We start from the raw sequence: 22107 nt of genomic DNA on the forward strand, positions 1-22107 counted from the left end.
GAATCTTGAAGCCAGTGCAGAGATGCTTCTACATGCTGTAACTAGAGAACTGTAAGGGCTCCAACAGCTACTTGCAGCAATCCTTGTGCAATCTTCACCGCAACAGTCAATATGTACATACTTGCGTGAGCCACGTTCTCGTCTTTGTGGGAGCTGTCACTGCTCTCCAAAACTGCAATGGGCGCTGTGGACCAGTCTACCACAAGTACAAAGGAAGGTTGCGTAGAAAAAGAAAGCTGAACTTGGTGGTTCTTTGTTAAAACTTTTACAGTTTTGGTATATCAGAGTTGTACAGTGTGTGTTCTGAGTTTTACTTGCTTTTATGTTCTTTTGATCTTTATAAATACATTGGTTGTCTGATTATTGGAATGTTTTTGAAGGAAGTGCCAAAGGAGGTGACTGGATGAGGGTTCCCACAGGGTAACTACATTCTATTTTCAAACTAATATTTATTGGCAATCCAAACTTTGTGTAATCATTTAATTCTGGAAAATAAAGGGGTGCATTTCTAATCATTATGTCAAAATGATTCCCAAGTGCCCCAGACAATAGCAGCAGGAACAGTTTCAGTGGCTTAATATGGAGATTACTTGGACGATGAAATAGGATAGTTTTACTGGGTAGATGATGATAGAAGGAGGCCACTTCACCATCTCCACCTGACTGACTGAGGAAATTACTCATTCTCTTTCTGTCACTGTGGTTACCCCCCTCATATTTATCTGTGTTTCAGAGGACAAAGCAGATGCATGTTAGATACTCATGTAACCCCCCAGCTCCTCTCTTCTTTTTCACAGATAAGACATTTTTTATACTGTATGTTGCCCTTGATAAATGTTTCCTGAGGGAGTTGTCAGAAATTAACTTTATCTGGACTTTAATTACAGTACATGTGCTCTGATGCATCTCTCACACCCCCCTAAATCCCAACATCAACCTCCCCAGCCCACCCCAACATTGTCATTTCCAAAGCTATTTTAAGACAATGTGTGATTATCTGTGACATTGCTTGACATGTGCCTCAAGGCTATCTCTCTCTTCACTATCTCTGCTCTTTCCCTGTGTCTCCCTCTCTCTTTCTTTCTGTGTCTTGCTAATCAAAAAGCAAAACCATGCAGACAGCTCAGAGCAAATAACAAGTCACTCCCCATGGATGTTTGAAGATGACGGAGCGACCAGAGAAACGAGGGAGGAAATACACTCTGATCGTTCCTGGTCTTAAAGCCAACAAAATAATTCAACCCATATTTTTGTACCAGTATTTTTTCAGATTTTCTGTCGTTCTTATTTTTGTTTTAATCCATGGATAAGGATGTGTCTGTAGTGCATTCAAAAAGTATTCAGACCCTTTCACTTTTTTTAAACATTTTATTATGTTGCAGCCTTGTGCTAAAAGCGTTTTAATTCATTTTTTCCCTCATTAATCTACACTCAATACCCCATAATGAAATTGCAAAAACAGAATTTTTGAAATTTTTGCAAATTTATTAAAAAATAATATGATGTTATGCAATGCCACATTTGTGGCACTTGTGGGATTGCTTGTACAAATCTAAGCATCTAAGCATAACATCATCAGGAAGAAGCTCACTACCCTGCAAGAAGTGAACTGCATTTATAGCTAATCCTTTTGGATCCACAAAGCAGCTGTTAGGGCAAAAGTGCAACTGCCATCTTAACTGCTGTAAGGAAAAGGTAGACCACTTCCTGCACAACACAACCAAGCAACGCTTATATAGAGAAAGAGCTAGGGCTCCTCAGAGCCCTTTTGGACATACCATCTCCCACAGTGGAGTTCAACACCAGGAGGGAAGTCCAGGAGGTGGTTACTGGAGCCAGATCCAGCTTTGCTGGACCCAATAGGGTACCCTATAAGGTATAAAAGCGCTGCACAGAGCTCCTCAGAATCCTCTGGAAGATTCTGCAAGTGATTTGGCATAGGGGAACTGTATCAGACCAGTGGAGGCAAGTGGAGGGCATCTGGCCAGGCAAGGAAGATTACTCAACCAAACCAAAGCAGTTCAGATCCATCTCACTTCGTAGTGTACAGGGAAAATCTTCTTCAGTGTCCTGTCCAGAAGGATGACAGACTTCCTCCTAAAGAATGTCTACATTGATACCTCGGTACAGAAATGTGGTATTCATGGAGTTCCAGGGTGCCCAGAACACACAAAAGATCACCCAGCTGATCTGGGAGGCACATGAAGGGAAGGGAGACCTAGTTGTACTTTGGCTTTACCTCGCAATTGCATATGACTGAATACCCCACAAGCTGGGCAAGGATGAGTTTCAAACCTGCTAAATACAGGGCCATGGAGTTGAAGAAAAGCAGGAGTGCTGGATGAGTTTTACTTGTTTTTGGACAGCACTGCAATCCCATCCATCACTGGGAAGCCAGTCAAGAGCCTAGGCAAGGTCTCTGACTGCAGCCTCTGGGATGCAGCAGCAATTCAAGAAAGCATCAAGGAGCTTGAGACTTGGGTGACCACAGTAGACAAGCCTGGCATATCAGGTAAGTTTAAGGCTTGGATTTACCTCGAGTCCTCTGGCCTCTGCTGTTGTATGAGGAAACCCTGTCAATAGTGGAGACCCTGGAAAGGAAGATTAACAGCTACGTCTGCGGATGTCTGGGTCTTTAATGCAATTTAAGCAGTGTAGCACTGTATGGGAGGAGCAACAAACTCCAGCTATTTATCAATGTAGAGGTCAGGGTTTCTTGCATAACAGTGGCAATGGTTTTTTGGGACTCCACGGTCATTAGAGTGGCATCAGCAGGCATTTTGGTGAAGATAGGCAGGAAGTGAAGAGCTCAGCACCTGTAGATAGCAGAGTCTTGGCTGAGACACATGGCTCTGGTGAGAATGGTGGCAAATGGACGGGCAGGGTTGGGAAGGAGGATGGAAAAGGTGGGAGGGTGCGCTTGAGAGGTAAATATTTTGGACTGATATCAACATGTCTGGACAAGAGTGATTCTCTAGCATGTCCTCTGTGCCCCAGGAGAGGTTCACTCAAGCACATCCTCAGCAGCTGCCCAACAGCCCTGGGAGAGGGCCGCTACCACTGGCGACATGACCAGGTGCTGAAGTCAGTTGCAGAGGCCATCTCCAAAACCATGGCCAACCTCTGTGTCGGACTGGGAGCTGTGAGTGGACTTGGAAAGGCAGCACAAGTTCCTGGACCATGTTATGACAACTTTGTTGAGGCCAAACTTGGTGCTATTATCAGACTCTTCAAAGCAGGTACTCCTTAAAGAGGCAAAGAGTGGAAGTGGTCCAAGTGTAAGGAGCTGGTAGTGCTAGGTGCCAGAGGAGTGATTTGAAGGCACGCTGTTAACCCACTGAAGTGGGGTGTAGCCACTCACTGTGCAAGGTCTACACTTTACTTGGCATCACTGGATCTCCAAAAAGAAAAGCCATCAAGTCCACCATGGAGGCTGCAAAGAGGGCCTCCATATGGCTTTGAATCAGGAGGAGTGATCCGTGGGCCAATGCTGCTCAGTGACGTTCATGACCTCAGGAACGTCATTGAGTATGTGTCCCAGCGGACCCTGCGATGTGTCTTTGAATCAATCTTGAGAAGGACCATAAAATGTTATTGAAAGGTCTGGAATATGCTAGAAAGTGGAACTAAACCAAACCCAACAAAAGAAACCATGTGGTGCAAGGAGGAGATCCAGAAGGCTGATCCTAAATGTATTCTGGATGGACTGGCCAGGTGCATCCAGTTGCACAAATGTGAACTCCGCCTACAAGGGCCTGAAGGGAGACACAAAACACAGGCATTAGCCAAGGACAAGACACAACTCTACAGGCCATGGCAGAGCGAGAGGGCAAAATATAGAACATTTCACTGTCTTTCTTTTTGTTAAACGTTACAATAATCTTTTGCCCAGCTTTAAGCAAATGCTTCAGTTGCCTAACCCTAGTAATTTTTCAACCACATTTTATTTGCCATAACCACAATCTTTCCCTAACTTTAACCATACTGTAGTTACCATGTGCAGATACTATAGAAAGAAAGAATTTTAAAAACGTAGGTACTGGATGTAAAAAATAAACAAAAAAGTTGGCATTGAACAGAATCCCTGGTTTTCTATAATCATCCAATATGGATATTCTTGTCTGGTTATAGGGTTGGATATCCCTGGCTCGCAACAACACCATGATAAAAGAATGGTTGGTGCTGCAAAAACGGTTGGGGACCCCTGATTTTTCCACTTGAACAAGTGACCAGTGCTGTCAGTGCCCACCATAACTGTACCTAAGAAAGCTAAAAACTCCCAGTTATTTACTGACGAATGGGACTTACCTAATATAACAGAGGTTTTTAACCATCTTTTCTCTTTTTCACAACAGTCATAAGGCGATCAGTTTAAAGCCTCAATTGTACTCCCTTGCCGACACGTACACGGATGCGTAGTTGTTCTTATTATACTACTTTCTTGTCTGCTTGGAATCAACTTGGTGTGGACAGTGCACAGTTGGTTCCCTTGTAACATGGTGGCTGCACAGACAAGTCAGAGCGATCAAAACAAATTGGAAGGTATACGGACATCCGCACAGAGCCTCATGTACACCCTCTGATGATGAAATTTATGTCACTCAGACCCTAGTGGACCCTAGTGGATGCAGAAAGTATAACACTAGCCTCAGTTAGAAGTTTAACCTGAAAATTTGGATATCAGACACTAAGAAACATTTCAGCCTCAATTTTACAATCTAAACACTTCTAATCTTATAATTCATCAGGTATCATGACTTTTCCCCTCTTCCTCTATGCACCCCATGATATAATGACTGCAATTGTTTCCTAGTCTGTAAGTGACGACTGGGACGAAATCAACATTTATATTAAAGCAGATTTACATGGCATGCAGTGAAACATTGATGAAATTACCCATCTACCTTCCCTCAGAATGTTGCCCATGTATCATTGCCAGAACAAATACCACATAATTACATAATTAATCAGATCATGTATGTTATCCTTCCCTTCCTTCATTTTTTGTTCTTTTGTACAAGAGTCAAATGCATGTAATCACTTGTTCTGTAATGTAATCTGATCAGGGCCATGTAATTCTTCATTTTCCAACAGCTCCCTGGAGCAACGGATCTGAGGGTGAGATGAATGTGGCTGAGTCTCTGTCCCTCCTTACTCTGTCGCTCTGCTTTCCTTCCTCTAAACGTGGCTCCTACAGTGTGGTTAACCGCTTGGCTGTGTAGCTGCTGGCAACTGCGTCTCCTGCCACAAGACAATATCTCTCCTCCTCACTTGTCTCTCCATCTATCTATTTATCCAACCATCCATCCATGCCTCACTTCCCTTTCCTCCTCCCAATCCTCTCCTCTAGTCACGGATTCCTCTTCTTCTTCCTCCTCATCATCCCCTCTCCTCCTCTTCTTACACTTTTATTTCTGGTGTCCTCCTCACTTTCTCTTCTCCCTTTTCCTCCTCCTCCCTCCCTCCATTGGCGACACCAACCATCAGGTCCCATCTATCTGTGTGTACATCAGCAATTAGAGCGTCGTGGCAGCCAAATGCCAGCCATGTCCCCAAGCTACACACACACACACACACACACACACACACTCAAAGGCTATGCCCTGACAAAACAGCAAGAGAACAAATCACACCATAATTTATAATCTCGCTGCGCTAAAATCTCATTATATTACAGACATATGGATTTGGCGGCATGCAGGGCTGGGAAGCCGGTGCTATAAATTCCACCAATCGTAAATTATTAAAGGAAAGATAGAAATGACCATCGCCTGTCCAGATTAGCTGTAAATCACACTCAAACATGGTTTGTTTAAGGAATTAAGTCCCACGTGGTGTAAAGGATCTTACAAGGTATTGCTCAAGTCACTGGGTGGTTGGGAGGGTCAAGTATGAGCTGCCTTAAAACATCAAAGGATTACGGGTTCAAGCCATAAAATAGACAAGGGTATACTGCAAGGAAAACTCGTCTTTATCTGTAAATACACCAACCAGCTCAACAAAAATGAAAATGTCTTCACTACAGCACCTTTTTTTCGTACTCATTTTTTAAAGAGATTGCCCAATAGCCAAGCCAAAAGGCAACATAAACAAAAGAGAAACCCACAGCTTGTCAAACCTTCAATCCTGCCCTCTCATTTTAGACGTTTAAAAAGTGGAATTTGATATGAGGATAAACCCAGCCAAGAAGAGGAGAAAGCAGCTTGCAAGAGGGTAGCTACGGCCCTCTGCTGTCAGCTTGGATTTTCATTATCACTCTGTCATTTCAGAGGCGATGTCAGGGGTTTCATATCACCAGGACATGACTCGGTTCAGATTGATGCTAAGAAAATTTGCTGAAAACACAACTAGGCCTAATGTTAACCTGTGTCTGTTAACGCGCACTGTTGAACTATTGTCATGTCATCAGCGAGGGGAGCACTGGCTTTGCAATGGAAATACGTTTCTAGTTACGTCTTCCTTTTGGGAACATACAAGTACTTAGAATGTTAATGTATTTATTGATCCTCTGAATAACAAAAAATAAAATTTATTTTCTATTCATTCCATTCTAAAGCCACATTCACACAGACAACAGCACTGTGGGAATAAAGTTGGCAACCTCCTTATGTATTTGAATGGGATTGGTGCTCATGCTCAGCAGGGGTGCGTACACAGAGCGCTCTGGCAAAAGAAGAAAAAAAAAAAGCAGGGTTGTCCAGCAAAAAAATCTGATCATGGCTTAGTTTTTACTGGAATGCAATGCAACATCTTCCAGCAAAGCGCTGCGTTGGCCAAACAAATACTTGCAACCACACATTCCTGGCAGATGACTTTATAACGTGAACAATGTATTTTTACTGTTGCCCTCACAATCATCATGATGAAAGATTAATTGTTTGCAGCAATGATAACGTCCCAGGTGACCAATAAGACTTTAAACTTGTGGATCTGTTACTCTAACAGTATTTCCTGGATTGAATTTTACTGTTTCACTGGTATCTGGAGCAACATTCTCCCATCAACACAGACCCTTGAATTTTTTAACACAGAGCTGTTTTCAGTCCTTACACCCACTAACGGGCTAATATAATCTGTCTAGCCTTGGTCTGAGTTTCTGTGGACAAATGAAGCATATGCTAGTCTTAACAAAATATATCATTTCATTTGGCTTTTTAAACTCTTGTTATTTGAATTGTGGAGGGCATTGCTGGATGTGTCTATTAAGAAACCTACTACGGAAATGAAGCTTTCCTTTAATGGGTTGGTTCAAGCAAATAACAAAGAAACATTTTCTCATTGACCAGGCATTCAGAGTGGAAGCAGCCCTGTGTCAAGCAATGCAACTGGCCGCACTGGTGAAGGTGAGAAGGTCCTGAAATATAATCCAGAAAGACCAGTTCCAGTATTTGAAAACACTGCATAGCAGTTTACATTACTTTTGAGACAGGACATAACAGCTATGGAGAGTCATCACTGTTGCACCTATTTTATCTTTCGCTGCAATGATTGCAAGTCAAACAGTAGAAATACAGAGGTCAGATTTTGCAGCACCTTGTAGGATGACGTCAGGTTGTGTTGCAGCAAAAGTTGAGCAAGATTCAGCTGTTTTTTGGACAACCTAGCTTTTTTGCCCGAGCCTTTAGCAATGGCACCCCCATTGCATCACAGGACAGGTGCCTTTTTCAAATGAAAAAGGGTTCTGCATTTTTTTCACGCAGGGCTAAAGTAAATCTAAAGATTTCTCTGAATAATCCACAGAACATCAGCAGTTTCTTTGGTAGAAAATAGTGTTCGTCGTGAGCAGTGTAGAGTATTCATAAACTCTGATTGTTGCAAGGAGTTGGTTCCGTTGAACTTCTGAAATATAGTTTTTTCATTGCTGTGTGCACAACAAACCAAGTCCGATCCACCTCCATTAGTGTATGGCGTGAAAGGCAGAGACAGATATTTAAAAAACTAGGCAAATAAAACCAACACTATCTGCACAGCTGCATACCACCAGAAGTATGGGAGAAAAAAAAATGTAATTTGGGTGAATCTGCTCTTAATAAATTCCATTTGTATAACACACATTTAAACACATTTAAAGCATCCTTCCCACCCCTAGAACAGTATCTGCATGTGAAATATCTTTGCTCTAGAGCGGGGGAAAGAAGCAGCGCAGTTACCTCAGCAGTGAAACAGGTGCTATCAAAGTGCTTCCTAGTCTATACACACAGAGACAGCATTTAAAAACATCAGGGGGGTCGGACTAAAGGGTGGCATTAGACTTTGAATGGAGAGGGATCTAATACATGGATGGTCCTCTTCCCCAGTCAGCCCATTGACTCCAAACTGAGCCTATTAGCAAGACAACACACCACTAATGGCACTGCTACTGCTGCTACTGCCCCTTATGTGTATGGAGACCACCCAGCGCACATGCACACACACACACACACACACAACCCTCTTCACTTTTCCCACGCCATTGTTACCTAAAACACTGGTATATTATAGCGTGAAACCAGATCAAAGTTATGTTAGTTCCGTTAGAAAAATATCACACCCTGTTTGGACTAAATGTGCTTGTAGGGTCTTGTATGATGAAGTGTAGGTGGGAGACAGAACGTGGGGAGAGAAATGAGATGGATTTGGCCTTGTTGGCGCTAATTGTTAAATGTTGAAGATATCAGAATCAACAAAGCCGGGAGAAATCTGAAGGTAAAGAACAGGTTATTTACCAGCTTCTGTTGTGTTAAACTTGTTAACTTTACCCGTCATTCTGGATCTAAACTAATGTACTCGCTGCTTCGAATCTTGTTTGTGAGATCAGGCTTGTTGGAGCCTGGATAAAAGTTTGATATCTTGAATGCTGATGTAATGAGAATATCACATGAATACAAAAATAAAATGTATTCTCCCCTCTGCGTGTTGCGTCCAATTACAGTAAAATGCTATCGAGTGGCCATTTTTAACCAATGCATCCTAGTTTTTCCCTCACAATTTTTTTGTGTAGGTGCTGGGATCATCTAAGCTAAATTTCCGATAACACAAAGAGGTTTGTTTATTTTAAGCAGTGTCAAGTCAATGTCCGCTTTACTGTAAGAACTCATTTTAACTCGCAGTTTTCCCACCTGTTGATCTGCCCATTCTGTGCCCTAGTTCAAATCGAACCATGAAAACATCGGTGCCACATTGTGCCACTGCAGCACTACACTGCTGCTTACGGTTTCCTGAACCAAAGGGACTTACATCAGAAGAAAAATGTAAGTTTGAGGCTTTTAGGACTATTGGTCAGTTCCACGTGTGACCAGCAGGGGGGTGTAGCGGAGAGGAAGACAGGGGACACCCTTCTCCATGTCTCTCTCACACACTCTGGTCCCCCAAAACCACACATACACACACACACACACACACACGCACATACTTAATTTTGTCCAATGCTCAAATTACTTGGCCTTTTTCTTTCAGCCACAGCCCCACAAATTCGGAAAGATTCGAGGTCTAATATTCTAGGGGTTAATTGTTTGAGGAATAACTGAACACTAAACCATAAATCAGCTGTGCCCCGTTATTTTCTCATAATTTAACTCTGGCAGTTTTTGGACAATGGTGATCAGATAATTGTGGTCAAAAGAGTGTGTGGGTACAAGGGTCTGTCAGTGCTTCGTCGCTGGTTACGGAAGGGGGTCCAAAATTGAATTTGGACGGAGAGGGGGGGGGAAATGAGAGAAAAAAAATTAATAAATCATAGATTCTTCTGGTCATTTCTGTAAAACATGATTCAATGTTTCCTCATCGGATAGTTAGGTGAATTCAACACGATTAGATAGCATCTGGTCATCATAATTTCCCCCATAAAATATCCCCAGTTCATTTGTAAACGTGCCGCATGTTTTGGTTGGTCGCTGCCACACAGCTCCGGTTTTAGTGAACTTCCCCCTGCCTCACTAACGTCAGTCTCTCGTGCGCACTTTACAAGAATGTCTTGTAGTCCACCTCTTTTGGTTGAGAGCTGGACTTCATTGGCTTTATGGCAAGCGGCAGTCTCTCCAAGGGGTGAAAGAGAAAGAGAGAGCGAGCGAGAGAGAGAGGAGGGGGGGGGGTAATGCATTCACTTTGCGCACAAAGCGCAGTGGAAATCACCCTGGGGGACGAAACACCAGACAGAGGGTGGCGGGATGGTCGGGGTGTTGAGAGACGGGGTCCACGCATGCACACGGACAAACACACTTTCTAGAAATCCCCGAACTAAATGTATCCTCCGATTCCTTCATATTCTCGTGATTGCTCCTCATTTTGTAGTAGAACGCCACATTTTGGTGAAACTGACTTTATCATGGCAGAAATATTGTCACTATATTGATTTTATCCTACAAAAGGACGACACAAATAAAAGGGTATTGACACTGTCCGGTTCCCTGAATCTCACAGTAGAGGCAAATGAATGATCCAGATTCTTTTACGGCAAGAAAGAACGCAGTCCCCTGCCAAGTTAGTGGCCCCTGGAGAAAAAGCTCCCTTAGAAATGACGAAGTAGGGATGACTGATAAAAAAGTGTAGTGTTTTTAACCAAGAAAAAGACAGAGAGGTGGTATGTCAGTGTCTGTCAGTCAGTCATTAAGCGACCCGAGCGCTGCGCGGCAGCACTGCACCTCGGAGCGCTCTGGACCCTGGACACCCCCCCCTCCCTCCTCCCCGGTCCTCCCCATCCACCCCCACACTCCCCGCTCAGCCTCGCGCAGCCCAGCTCCAGCCTCACACACGTCGCTGCTGAGATACCCCCCCTCCCCACCCCCACCCCCACCCCGCACACACACACCCCCACCCCCTCCTCCCCTCACACCACCACCACCGCCGCCGCCGCCACCGCCTGCCACCGTCTCTGCGATCCTGCTCTCCTCCACCGGCTTCACTCCTCCTGCCTCTCACTGATCGTCCCTCTCGGTGTTTCAGCGGAGGGGCTGCACGCGCGATTGCGCTATCGATAGCCACTTTGCGCTGCGCCCGTGGAAAGTCAGCCTCTCTTTCTCTCCCTCGCTCTCCCCGTGCTCATCTCTGGCTGCGCTTTGGTAAACCTAACAGGGAGGTGTTAACTACTTTTGCTTTCCCAAAGCGCCTCCCGTTATCTCCGGTGCTGCTGCTGCGCAAGAGCCAGAAGGGCCACTGCTACTGACATTCCCACTCGGCAGAAAAGTTTTCGGTTTGTTGTGAGGATAAAAAAAAAAAAAAAAAAAGAAAAAAAAACAAAACACATCGGAAACCGAGGAGTCGTCTGTAGAAGAAGCGGATTCTTCCACGGCGAGGTGAGCAACTGACTGTCTTTTTTGTTGTTGTTGTTGTGGGGTTTGCAGCTTAACACAGTTTGTGCCTCAACGCCTTTTTTTTTTTTTTTCTTTTACGCGTCCCGCCGTCCCTTCTGTTTCGGAAGCGGCTTTCGGGTCGTTCCACTCAACTTTTTCTTACGGGGCTGTGTCTCCAGCGCTCGGGGGGGAAAAAAATAGGAAAAAGTCCGTGTCCGTGTCCGTCTGGACTCGGACCTTCGCGCGTGTGCGCGTGAGTGCCCGGGAGTTTGTATCTGTGCGCGTCTCTGTGGGGGGGTGCGCGCACGTGCGAGGTTCCCAGACAAGAAGGTGGCTTCTCAGACGCCCGAAATGTTGGGTATCGCTGCGTGAGTCGGTGGCATTGCGCATACATTGCCATCACCAAACATCAGTGCGTTGGAGATGTGCTCCACCGCCATGCGCTGCAACCAATATCGAAACTTTTCCTAACTCTCAATACTCGGTTCTGCCATCGGTTTCGGGGAAGGTGGGTTTTTGCCCTCTCAGAGTTTGTGATTAGATCCTTGAATTACTCTCGCAGGATCCCAGTCGAGAGCCTTTTCCCATCATTACCAAACCCTCCGTGATGAACTTCGCTCCGCGGGGCCTTCTGTGATTACGTTTATTTTAAAGTTAAACGCGAGTTCTTCGGTTGAAGACAGCGGGGCTCATAGCTCACACCGACTAGTGCAATGGTTGGTTTTCAGTGAACGTTGCAGTTGCTTTGGAGCATTAAGGCGCTCATAATGATGTGGACGTGTGGATTTAACTGCCGCATCTTGGCCCCGTAAGTTCGGGTCCAATAAAGCCTCTGATGAGGCTGATTTTAAGGCAACACGTAACACAGGTACAAATGTAGGAAGGGTTCCTGCACTCTGGTGTAATAAAGCGACCACTAATCTTAATGAACCGATTTGCGTTTTAATCTTGGATCTTGAACTTCGATTTTTATTCAACCAAGTGTGACCTTGGTGGTTAAAATAAAAACAAATTTAGCAACAAGAAACTCGAAAAAGGAGAGAAAACCCTCATCCCCTGTGAGCGAGTGTGTCCTCTCAAATGCGAAACAATTTATTCTCAGTTTCTCTCAAAGAAGCTTGAATTTCAAAAAGGAGACGTGCTGCTAATCGTGCGCGTGCGTGTGTACGCGCGCGCGCACACACACACACACACACACACACAGGCCTAAACACAGTTGGGAAACACCTGTTAACTAGGGATCCACCATAATTTACATCCTCCCCCTAAATAAGCAGCGCCCAGCCAGAGGAACTCCCCCGGGCCCTCCGGCTTCATGGCCGAGCACAGTGAGCCGAAGTCGGCGTCCCCTAAGCGCCAGGTCCCGCTGCTGCTGCTGCGTCAGTGTTACCGAACACAGCTTTCAGTTTTGATTTACATTTCTGACTTACTGTCTTCTCAGACCAGATTATTGCTTTTACCAGAACCCAGGTTTGGTTTTTTTTTTTGTTTTTTTTTTTAGCATTTTGACAAACAACTCGCTCGCTTTAATAATGGGAGTGTCTGCTTTTTCTTTTTCTCTTTTGTGTTTTTTTTTTGTGTTGTCCTTCCTCAGGTCCTGTATTCTGTAGGCTTGGAGAGCGACATTTTATTTGTCTTTTAATTTTTTTAATTGTATTTCTATTTAAAAAGTTAAAGTTCGTATTCAGCGCTACGGGCGCAGACAATAAAATAGTGGATGAGATGGACTTTCTTTTCTATTTCTTTTATCAGTTTCTCTGGACTCACAAATTATGATCTTTTATAATCGCAATTTTCCACTAAATTATCCCGAGTCCTTTATTGCTTTGCTTGTGTGCCCGCGTTGTCTTAATCACATCCTTGCGGTTTGGTTTTTTTTTTGTTTTTTTTTTTGTTTTTTTTAGAAAGACCGACCTCACAGAAGCAAACAAGTGAGCGGTCAAGCACAAGCCCGGATCCGCGCGCAATACCGCACAAAGCCGCAACACCCAGAAGAGGGAATAATAAAATTAGGAGTGTGGGAAAAATGCAGCGGACCCATTAGTAGTAATTTCCAAGCTGAAAAGTCCTCGCAGTGCCACAGCAATAAATAGCGCGTAAAAACGCACGGTTGGAGCAAAGGTGCGCCCGAGGCGGGTCATTGAACTCACCGCACTGTGTGAAGACTGAATTATAGTTTCTCAAAAGATCAGAAACTGTGGTTCAGATCCAGTGTTCCCAGCGCGATGGACCCACTCAAATTGATTTTATCGACTGTCAGATCAAACGAGCCCCCACTTCTAACGACCAGCCGAGCCTTTTCATTCTCCACCCAAACACATTAGCGAGCAAAAATCATCTTTAAAAAGTGGGAAATCAGGGAGGAGGAGGGGGAGTGTTACAGACACCTCTCTTTCAAATGGAATCATATAGCGACTCGACGGTCTCCAGTCGAGTCTCTTTCCAGTCCGGGTGGAAGTTTTAGTTTCGTAGCATGTTCCTCATTAACACAATTCACTGATGAAGCAAAATTAAGCAGGTGTAGTTTGTTTGTTTGTTTGTTTTTTTCCTCGTTATTATCAGCATGTATGAGACGTGTCATTTCTACCATGACACCGGTAAACGCATTCCTTCAAATTAATGATTCGGATGATTAACGTGACCCGGAGAGGAGCTTCATTTGATTTATTTTCCCGGGTGATGTTTAAGCACAGGGGGCTGCTTTTACAAAACGACTCCAGCTCACAGTTCATTTCTCATATTTTTAACTAGGCGTTGATGAGACGTTCGGGGCAATTTATCAGACTGATTTCACTCGGGTTTGTCACAATAAGTGTTGCGAGTGTAGCCGGTAATTCAAACAAGCCCCGTGTTTCCTGAAATACCGTTTTCATTTTGCGCTGAGTGAACCGAAAGCTGCCTTTTTTTTTTTTTAAGACATTTTGGCTGGAATTCAACGCGTTTGGTCGTCCTCACTGTGAGATGCTGTCACCCGGAGTGATGCACCCGCTTGTCAGTGTGTGTGTGATTTTTATAATTTTCCGCCTCGGGTTTCGGACCTCGTGATTTATAGGCCGCCGCTTCTTCTCTCGTGTCAGCTGAATTAAACTCGCTTGCCCTCGTTCCGTGTTTGAACGCGCCACAAAGGCCTGGTGTGCATATCGACGAGTTGATACGAACCTCGGATTTTGATTGTAATTTTCTGGCTGTTTTAATTGTCTCTCATTTGGTGTCAAACGGAGCATTAATACAGACGCTCTGTTTGGTCTGAATTGCACAGCTCACACACGGTGGTGCTTATTTTTAGCCAGAAGTATGAAAATAATTATTTTTTTGAATGAAACAGCAGGACACGGGTCTTTGAAATGTGGCCATAAGAATTTTATGCCCATTTGTTTGTTTTTTTCTCAACCAAATCCACTGTAATATCCTCGATTTTTAAAGTACAGCCTGAGAATATCTGTTGTCTTTTTACTGCAGTTATTTATTCATTTAGGCCACATTTTCTCCTCTTTCCACCCTTCCCAAAGGAATAAGTACGTGGGCGCAAAGAAGAGGGAAGAAAGTGTCGAGCTTGGAGGAAAAGTAGCGAAAGATGATTTGTTTGTCAGCGTTTTCGATTCCACCCCCCAGCAGTCAGCTGTTATTGCTCGCCATTGATCTCCCGCGCGCTCCCCCTTTGCGCAGCGAAAAAGTGAACTAAAATTGATGTCCATTTCACACCTCTCTCCTGGGTCGATGGCCGCAGGTAGGATCTGGAGAAGCGAAAAAAACTAACAAACAAACAAACAAACAAAAAACAAAGAAAAGAAACCCAAAAGGAAAAAGGAAAAGAAAACCCTCCCTCCGGCTTTAGTAGGTGATCGAGAAGTGGCTGACAAGCAGATTCAAAATACTCAGATCCGTCAGTGGGAGATGTTTTTGTTAGTGATCTAAAGGTAAAAGTGATATTTTTTCTTTTTCTCTTTTTTTTTTAATGCTGAATGTAGGATTTAATTTATGCTGCTCACAGTGTTTTATTTACCGACAAGTATGTGTGGGAAAATGGGAGAGTGATACAGAATTCAAAAAAGAAGCGGATGTAAAGCCTGTATAATTGTTCTGTAAATTCCCAGAAATGAATTCCTATAAAATTCATATTATATCATCCAAAAAGGCTGCCTCTCATATTTGGAAATATCCATGCGTCATGACAAGCGCATTAACAACCCCCCCCCACCCCCCACCCCACCATCCCCCCGTTCTCTCCCATAACATGACACTGATAGTAAATTAACCATGGATCCCTCAGTCGCGACTAGTTTGATGACCCCCCTCGGTCTATTAAGTCCTATCAATATGCACTAATTCCTCATTCTTTATTAAAAGCAGAACCAGCTCCTTCTCCACTTCTTCACCCCCCTCCTCCCCTCCGGCCTCCACCCCTCTTCCCGCGCCGCTCCTCCCCCCTCCTCCCCCTCCTCCGTGCTTGTGTTTTATTATTTTGTTGTGCTAATAAACACTACGTACGAGAGCTAATTTGACATGCAGACTGTAATTGAAATAAGCGCCGCGCCGGCAAATAACAAGTGTTTGAACACGCAGACACCAGAGCGGGCCCCCTTGGAGAGAGACTGCGTCCTGCGCGGTCTGCATCTTAAAAACTTTGTGTTATTGTTGTCTTGTTATCGCCGGCATAATCACCATAATTAAGTGCGAAGAGCCGGATGCAATAATTTAATGGAAGGATATCGTATGGTTGCCTCGCTTATCAAATGCGTCTCCTCGCTGGGAATTGCAGCCTGTCCGCAACGCAGACTCTGTTCTGGGCCGATCGCTGATTGATTTGTCCAATATTCCGTGCTTGAACTTCGATGAAAACTTTTTATTTGACATCTCCTCGCACACCCTCACTTTCATTTCTAAAATTGTAGTGCATTTTTCTCGTTATTTTTTGAATGTTTTAAGCAAATAGACGATTAAAGCATTTTTTTTTTATTGTTTGATGAATGAAAGTCTTAAATGTGAGTGAGAAGGATTTTTTTTTTTTAGATTTTACTGGCATAAACATAATATTCTAATGTCATAGATATATCTATCTATATCTATATAGATAGATAGATAGAACATAGATCTATCTAAATGATTATTTCTAACAAATTGAGCAAAAAATAATTCCGCTGTGAATCTGAAGTCGATCCTTTTACTGAGGATATCATGTATGTAGACCCAATTATTCCTTTTATTGATGACAGGAAAGGGGAGTAGCCTATGTCCAGTCATTTTCTATTGGAAGGAAATCACTCCATGGAGGGGGAAGTCAAAGAATTAGCCTAATGGGGGGGGGGAGAAGTTGTGTCGGATGTCAGATACTTTCTATTCTCCATATTGCTCCCTGTCTCATTCTCTCTGTGTCTATCACCCTCCACCCCCACCTTTGCCCCCCACCACCCCGCCACATCATATCTCTCTCAGGTTTCCCCATTCGTCAATTACACCATGAGCCGGATCACAAGCTCCCTGCTTGGAAAATCAGCTAATATTCACCCCGCCCTCCCTCACACACCTCCCCAGAAGACACTGTTGGTGCATTTGCGTCCATCGATTGCAGACAGACTGTATTTGTGTAGCCTACTTATCATTTTTCTCTGTGCAGCCAGCCGGGCATCCAGGCAGGAGACGAGACTTATACATGGAGGCTGATCTAACAAACCGGCGCATAAATACACACACATACCTGCAGGAACGCACGCATTTATGCACCCGCATGTCCACACACGGGGAGTTTGACATTCACATTGCATGCTCGACAGCTTGGTGATAAGTTTATAGTTTGGTCAGAAAGCATCCTCCTTAATCCCTACAGCCCCAGCACTGCTGCTCTCTACCTGACTCTGACCTTTGACCTCCACGCGGAGCCGAACAGGTCCTTTCCCTGCAGGCATTAAAGGTGTTTCCCTTTGTTTGTATCAGAATTATTCCTCCACAATAAAGGATAATTACAGCAAAAGCAACAGTTCTTCCTCGTTAAATTCAAACCACTTGGCTTGCGCCTGCATGCAGCCTGCGGTACAAATCGGCCAGTCAGCCACCTGTCGGCCTGCCAGGCAGCTAGATTAGTGGCTGCTGTTGTACACGCCGCCACAGCACAGCAATAAAGAGTCATAGTAGGGCGACTGGTGCCGCACACTCAGTCACACTCCTGCGGGGCAGCAAACAAGCCCAGTCACCTGTTGGTCAGCCACGAAACATTGGCGTCATCTGTCAGGCTCATTGTGAGCGCGCGCCTCAGCTCTGAAACCCCCCTAAATTGAAACGTATTATGCCTGTAACAGGAACGGATAAACAGGAGGCATAAGAGCAGATTGTCAGCTATTTAATGAACGTCCTCTCTGGCTTCCGTTAAACTCACCGTCACAGCACCAGGCACAGCCTCCATATCGATTGCAAGATAGATCAAGCACAGAAAAATCCTTTATTCCAAGTAGAAAGGGAGGGTATTTTTCTAATTTTGTCCTCTGTAAAATATGAAGCAATTTAGGGAACTGAGATTTTCCTGTTTTCCATGATTAATAATTGCTATTTTTTTGGACTTTTCTAATCACATACATATACAAATGGCTTCAAATTACAGTACAGTTCTAGCCTTTTTAGAATACAGGCCAGTGCTGCTGCACTTGGCAGCACCCAAATATGTAGAATGAAGTGTATTTAACATTGTTTCAGGGAGGCAAAAAAGAAGAGATGCTGAGATATGGTTTACCAATTATCCAAAAATACATTTTGGGGATGGTAATCTGTGAGCAATGGAATGGTGTGCTTTTCCCATTCAGCCTTGTCTGGTACCAGGAATTAGCTGGCCCCAGTGAACTGGGCCTCGCCGGTGCCGCCATGAATAGAAATCCCTGCCACAGGTCAGGGCCGACTTCCAGAATGATTTTTCTCTGCTGGCCATGACTCTGTCTCCGAAATCACAAAGGCTCATTTGAGGAGCAAATCCTCTTGCTTTTTAGCAGGCGTATTTCGTGAATGTCACAGAGAAGGAACATGACAAAAAATATTGTCCCTCTTCTTTTTTTCTGCATTCAAAAAACGCAAAGTATTCCTAGCTAAGTAGCACATTCTACAAAATATATTTGTTGTTCGTTGACTGCTGCAGAAAGCATGCACAACTTGTCCAATCCTCATTGATTTTGGTGCTGCATATTGCCCAAGTGTCATTATCCACCTCAGAATGATGTGTGTGTCCGTCTATTATTAAATCTTACTGTAATATTTATTTCCCTGCTCATGCATATATCTCCCGTTAACTGCAGCAGCTGTTGACTGAAGCAAATAACCTGGTTATAGATTTTATATGAGAGTAGACGAAAGAAAAAAGAAGATAGAAACATAAGATTGGATATTTGAAAGACGTTTGGAAACAAAATTGGGGTTTTACATCGGAAAAGAAAGCCAAGGACAAATAATATGAGAGAGAAAGAGAGGGGGTGAGATAAATGGGTGTGATTCTTATTCACAAGGACATTTGAGCTCTGCCTCATGGCCAGACATGAATGAGTAGATTTCAATAGTATCGACTGTTGCTTCGGACATCAGCAAACACACACAGACACACACACCTACTCATGCACAAGCACAAACACTGCAGTCTGTCTGGAATACAGAGTGGATCTGTCTGTAGGTCAGCTCATACTTTTTATGTTAAAAAACAGTTGTAAACACACACACACACACACACACACACACACACACACACACACACACACACACACACACACACACACACACACACACACACACACACACACACACTGTATAAACAGTTACTTCCTCTGATTCCCTCTATGAGTGTGTAATGATGGCAAATATTTCATATCTGACAGCAGTTTTTAAATATCAGTGTTTTCTTTGTCCTTTGGTCGGTGAAATGTGTTTTCAGATCTGTCTGGTTTACTCTGCAGTGTTTGAAAAATTTAGTGTTTGCATAAAAAACCAATTCAACAAAAACAGAGCAAACCTCTAGTTATGTCATGCACATATGCATTGTGATCAGGAAAGAAAAGTTATCATGTAAAAACCATGTCAAATCCATGTTTGATTTTTAGGTCATCAAATGGACTCAAAGATTAAATGCTCTTTTGTGGTTTAAGACAATTCTTCCATCTTTTAGACCACAAAAAATTCTTTAAATACTATCCACTGTCACTAAACTTACGTTAACATGTTTCCACAGTGTCAACATGTTTGATGATTAGGTGTTAGGCGTTCCATCTAAGAAAATGGCTACTGCTAAGATTAAAAAAAAAAAAAAAATTTCAATAATAAAATGGAATGTTTAGATTTTTTCAGTGATATTTAGTATCATCCTCAAGATACTGTGCTTATATTAGTACACTTTGCTGTGTAGATAGCCCAAGATGTTGATATTTTTGATAGTTGCTTGTTTGTTTGTTTTTTTGGTTGATTGTTACAGTGGTTAAAATGTACAGTGCTATAATTACCCGAAAATAAGATGTGCCGAGGCTTTAAGGGAAGGGTAAAGAACATGGAGAGAAGTATAGTGTATGTGGATGGCAGCGGCTGAGGGTAGACTTTAGAGGCTGTAAATTTTAACTGGACTTTCAGGGCTTTTTGACATGAACATCTTGTTGTCAGGAGAGTTTTGTTTTCTTTTTTATGCCACATACTTTAGCTTGTTCCTTATGAATACCAAATTCAATTACGAAAGCATGTACCTATTTAATTTTACATGTACTTTACTCAACTGAGTTCTATGGGACATCAAAATATGCTGTATGGTAATTCTCAAGTCTTTGTAACTCTAAATTGTCTATACATAGATGATCTGGTATGTATCAGTGAATGTGTGTGTTTTCACCAGAGAGATGAGTTGAATGACACTGCTTGGCATGTCTTGTAATAAAATGTAAAAGTGGCACTTTCACGCTTGTCAACAATCTCTAAATATACACATGCACCGGGAAGTTTGCACTCACACACACACAAACACACACGCACACACACACGTACACACTCTCAGACAGGGCTGCGGTTCTGACTGCTTTTCTTTCTGTCTCCATTAGAAAAAAAAACCAAAAAAAAAAAACCTCAGCCTCCTGACAGTCTCCGCAGACACACACATAGACACAGATGCACGCGTACACACACCAGTCACAGTTGACAAGATATTTTTATAACAAAAATTGGATTCTTCTTCTTCTTCGTTCCTCTCCAAAACTCAGCAGACACACTGGAAAACTCGATCTGACAAGTTTCGGTGACGTGTTGGAACAGCAAAAGCGTTGGTTACACACTCAAAGCAGCCATGCAAGAAAAATATTTATTCCGACCAGTCAACAAAAAGCAAGGCTTGGATAAGACGGGTGCTTTTTGTCACTAGTGTAGTTATTTGGATCCCATTTTCTCTTCCACTTTTCTGATCCTGACACTCAGAGCTTTTCTCCAATTCTTGTTTAAAAAAGGAATCAACTGTAACTTCTGGAAGGCAAAGACAGTGAGGATGATAAAATATTTTATTCTAGTGTACAGAGGAACCTTATTTTGAAAAGTCTTCATTATTCTTATCAGTGCAGGAATAAAGTGATATTTTGTATGCATAATGCCACCATCAAAATGTTTCTAACCCCTAAAATTTGCTTATGAGTAGCCCAACAAGCAAATAACATTCTATTATTATACTGAAAGAATAATAATAATGTTTATAACCACAACTACCAATTATTTTACATGGAATCAGTGACTGCTCCTGCTGCCCCCTCCCCCCTCAGTAGCTCATATTTCCAGAGTGAAATTTTCCTTAAGAATGATGTTAAAGCACATTGTTGTTGACACTGCAATTTCACCGGCTGGTACAACATTGTCACTTAAAGTGCAGATTTGACGCGAAAAGCCCTCCTCGCTTTTTGTATTTAATATCGCCCCGACAGCTGTATCATTCTTGCACACTGTAATCAAATTATGACAGCATGGTAAATGTTCCCCCGTGACGTTTTCTATTATAAAATGCATATACCCAGTGTCAAACAATGTCCCTAAGTGGCAAATGGGATTGTAAGTGGCACCGACTGACATTATGTATGTGTGCCTTGGATGTAATTGCACTTGTATGTGTATGATAGGCATAGGTGTATGTCGTCTGGAATTACGACTGTTGAAAAACATCACAGACTTTTAGCAACTTTGTGACACTTCAATTAGTGTTAAATTACGAGTATAGTTGGAATATCTTGTAAGTTACAAACTGAAGCAGGCTATTCTTAATATGATTAAGCATGGATACAAACGCGAACACAAACGTTAAATGTGGAGAGACAGTTGAAGGGCTGTTTCGGTTTCTAGAGGTCTCATCACAGACACGTGCATGTGTGCCGGGGAGATGAGATTTGTACCCTTCAGTCCGATATCACAAACCCCTTCTCTTCTCTCCTTTCCTTTCCATATTTCCTTGCCTCCCCTGTCCCTTTTTTCTTCCCTCTGTGTTCCTTTCCTCCTTCTCCTTGTCGTGTCTCCTCCCCTTGTTTCTTCTCCTTTCCTTGTTTCTTCTACTCATTTCCTCTCCTCTCCTCTCGCGGCCAGTAAGGGAATATCCACCGTCCTCTTATTGGATTGGCTGCTTCATGTCGCTCACTGCCCCTCGGCCTGCTGGCTAATGATAATAAAATTGAAATATCTTGGTACTTATCAGTGTATTACCTCCCTATCAACACCTCAGACAGACTCCTACTTTAGAGGTTGTACAGGAGAAAGCGTGATCTGATCTACAGCGTGAACAGAGAGAGGACGCCAGCCGAGAAAGGGAGAAAGACAGAGAGAGGAAGAGGAGGAGAGGGAGTAAACTGATAGACAGAGAAAGGGAGGG

General features: G+C 43.2%; 1 protein-coding gene across 4 annotated transcripts in view; it reads left to right on the forward strand.

Annotated features, from left to right (window-relative positions):
• The first annotated feature begins 11191 nt into the window (after positions 1–11191).
• The window catches only part of rnf220a (ring finger protein 220a), a 184641-nt gene continuing 173725 nt past the window's right edge, over positions 11192–22107 (forward strand). For all 4 annotated transcript variants that reach the window (XM_040143500.1, XM_040143503.1, XM_040143502.1 and 1 more), the window contains exon 1: positions 11192–11270. The gene's annotated coding sequence lies outside the window, so the exon portion shown is untranslated. The remainder of the gene's footprint in view (positions 11271–22107) is intronic.

This window comes from Xiphias gladius, chromosome 14, assembly GCF_016859285.1.
Source record: "Xiphias gladius isolate SHS-SW01 ecotype Sanya breed wild chromosome 14, ASM1685928v1, whole genome shotgun sequence".
In the NCBI taxonomy this organism is placed as follows: Eukaryota; Metazoa; Chordata; class Actinopteri; order Istiophoriformes; family Xiphiidae; genus Xiphias; species Xiphias gladius.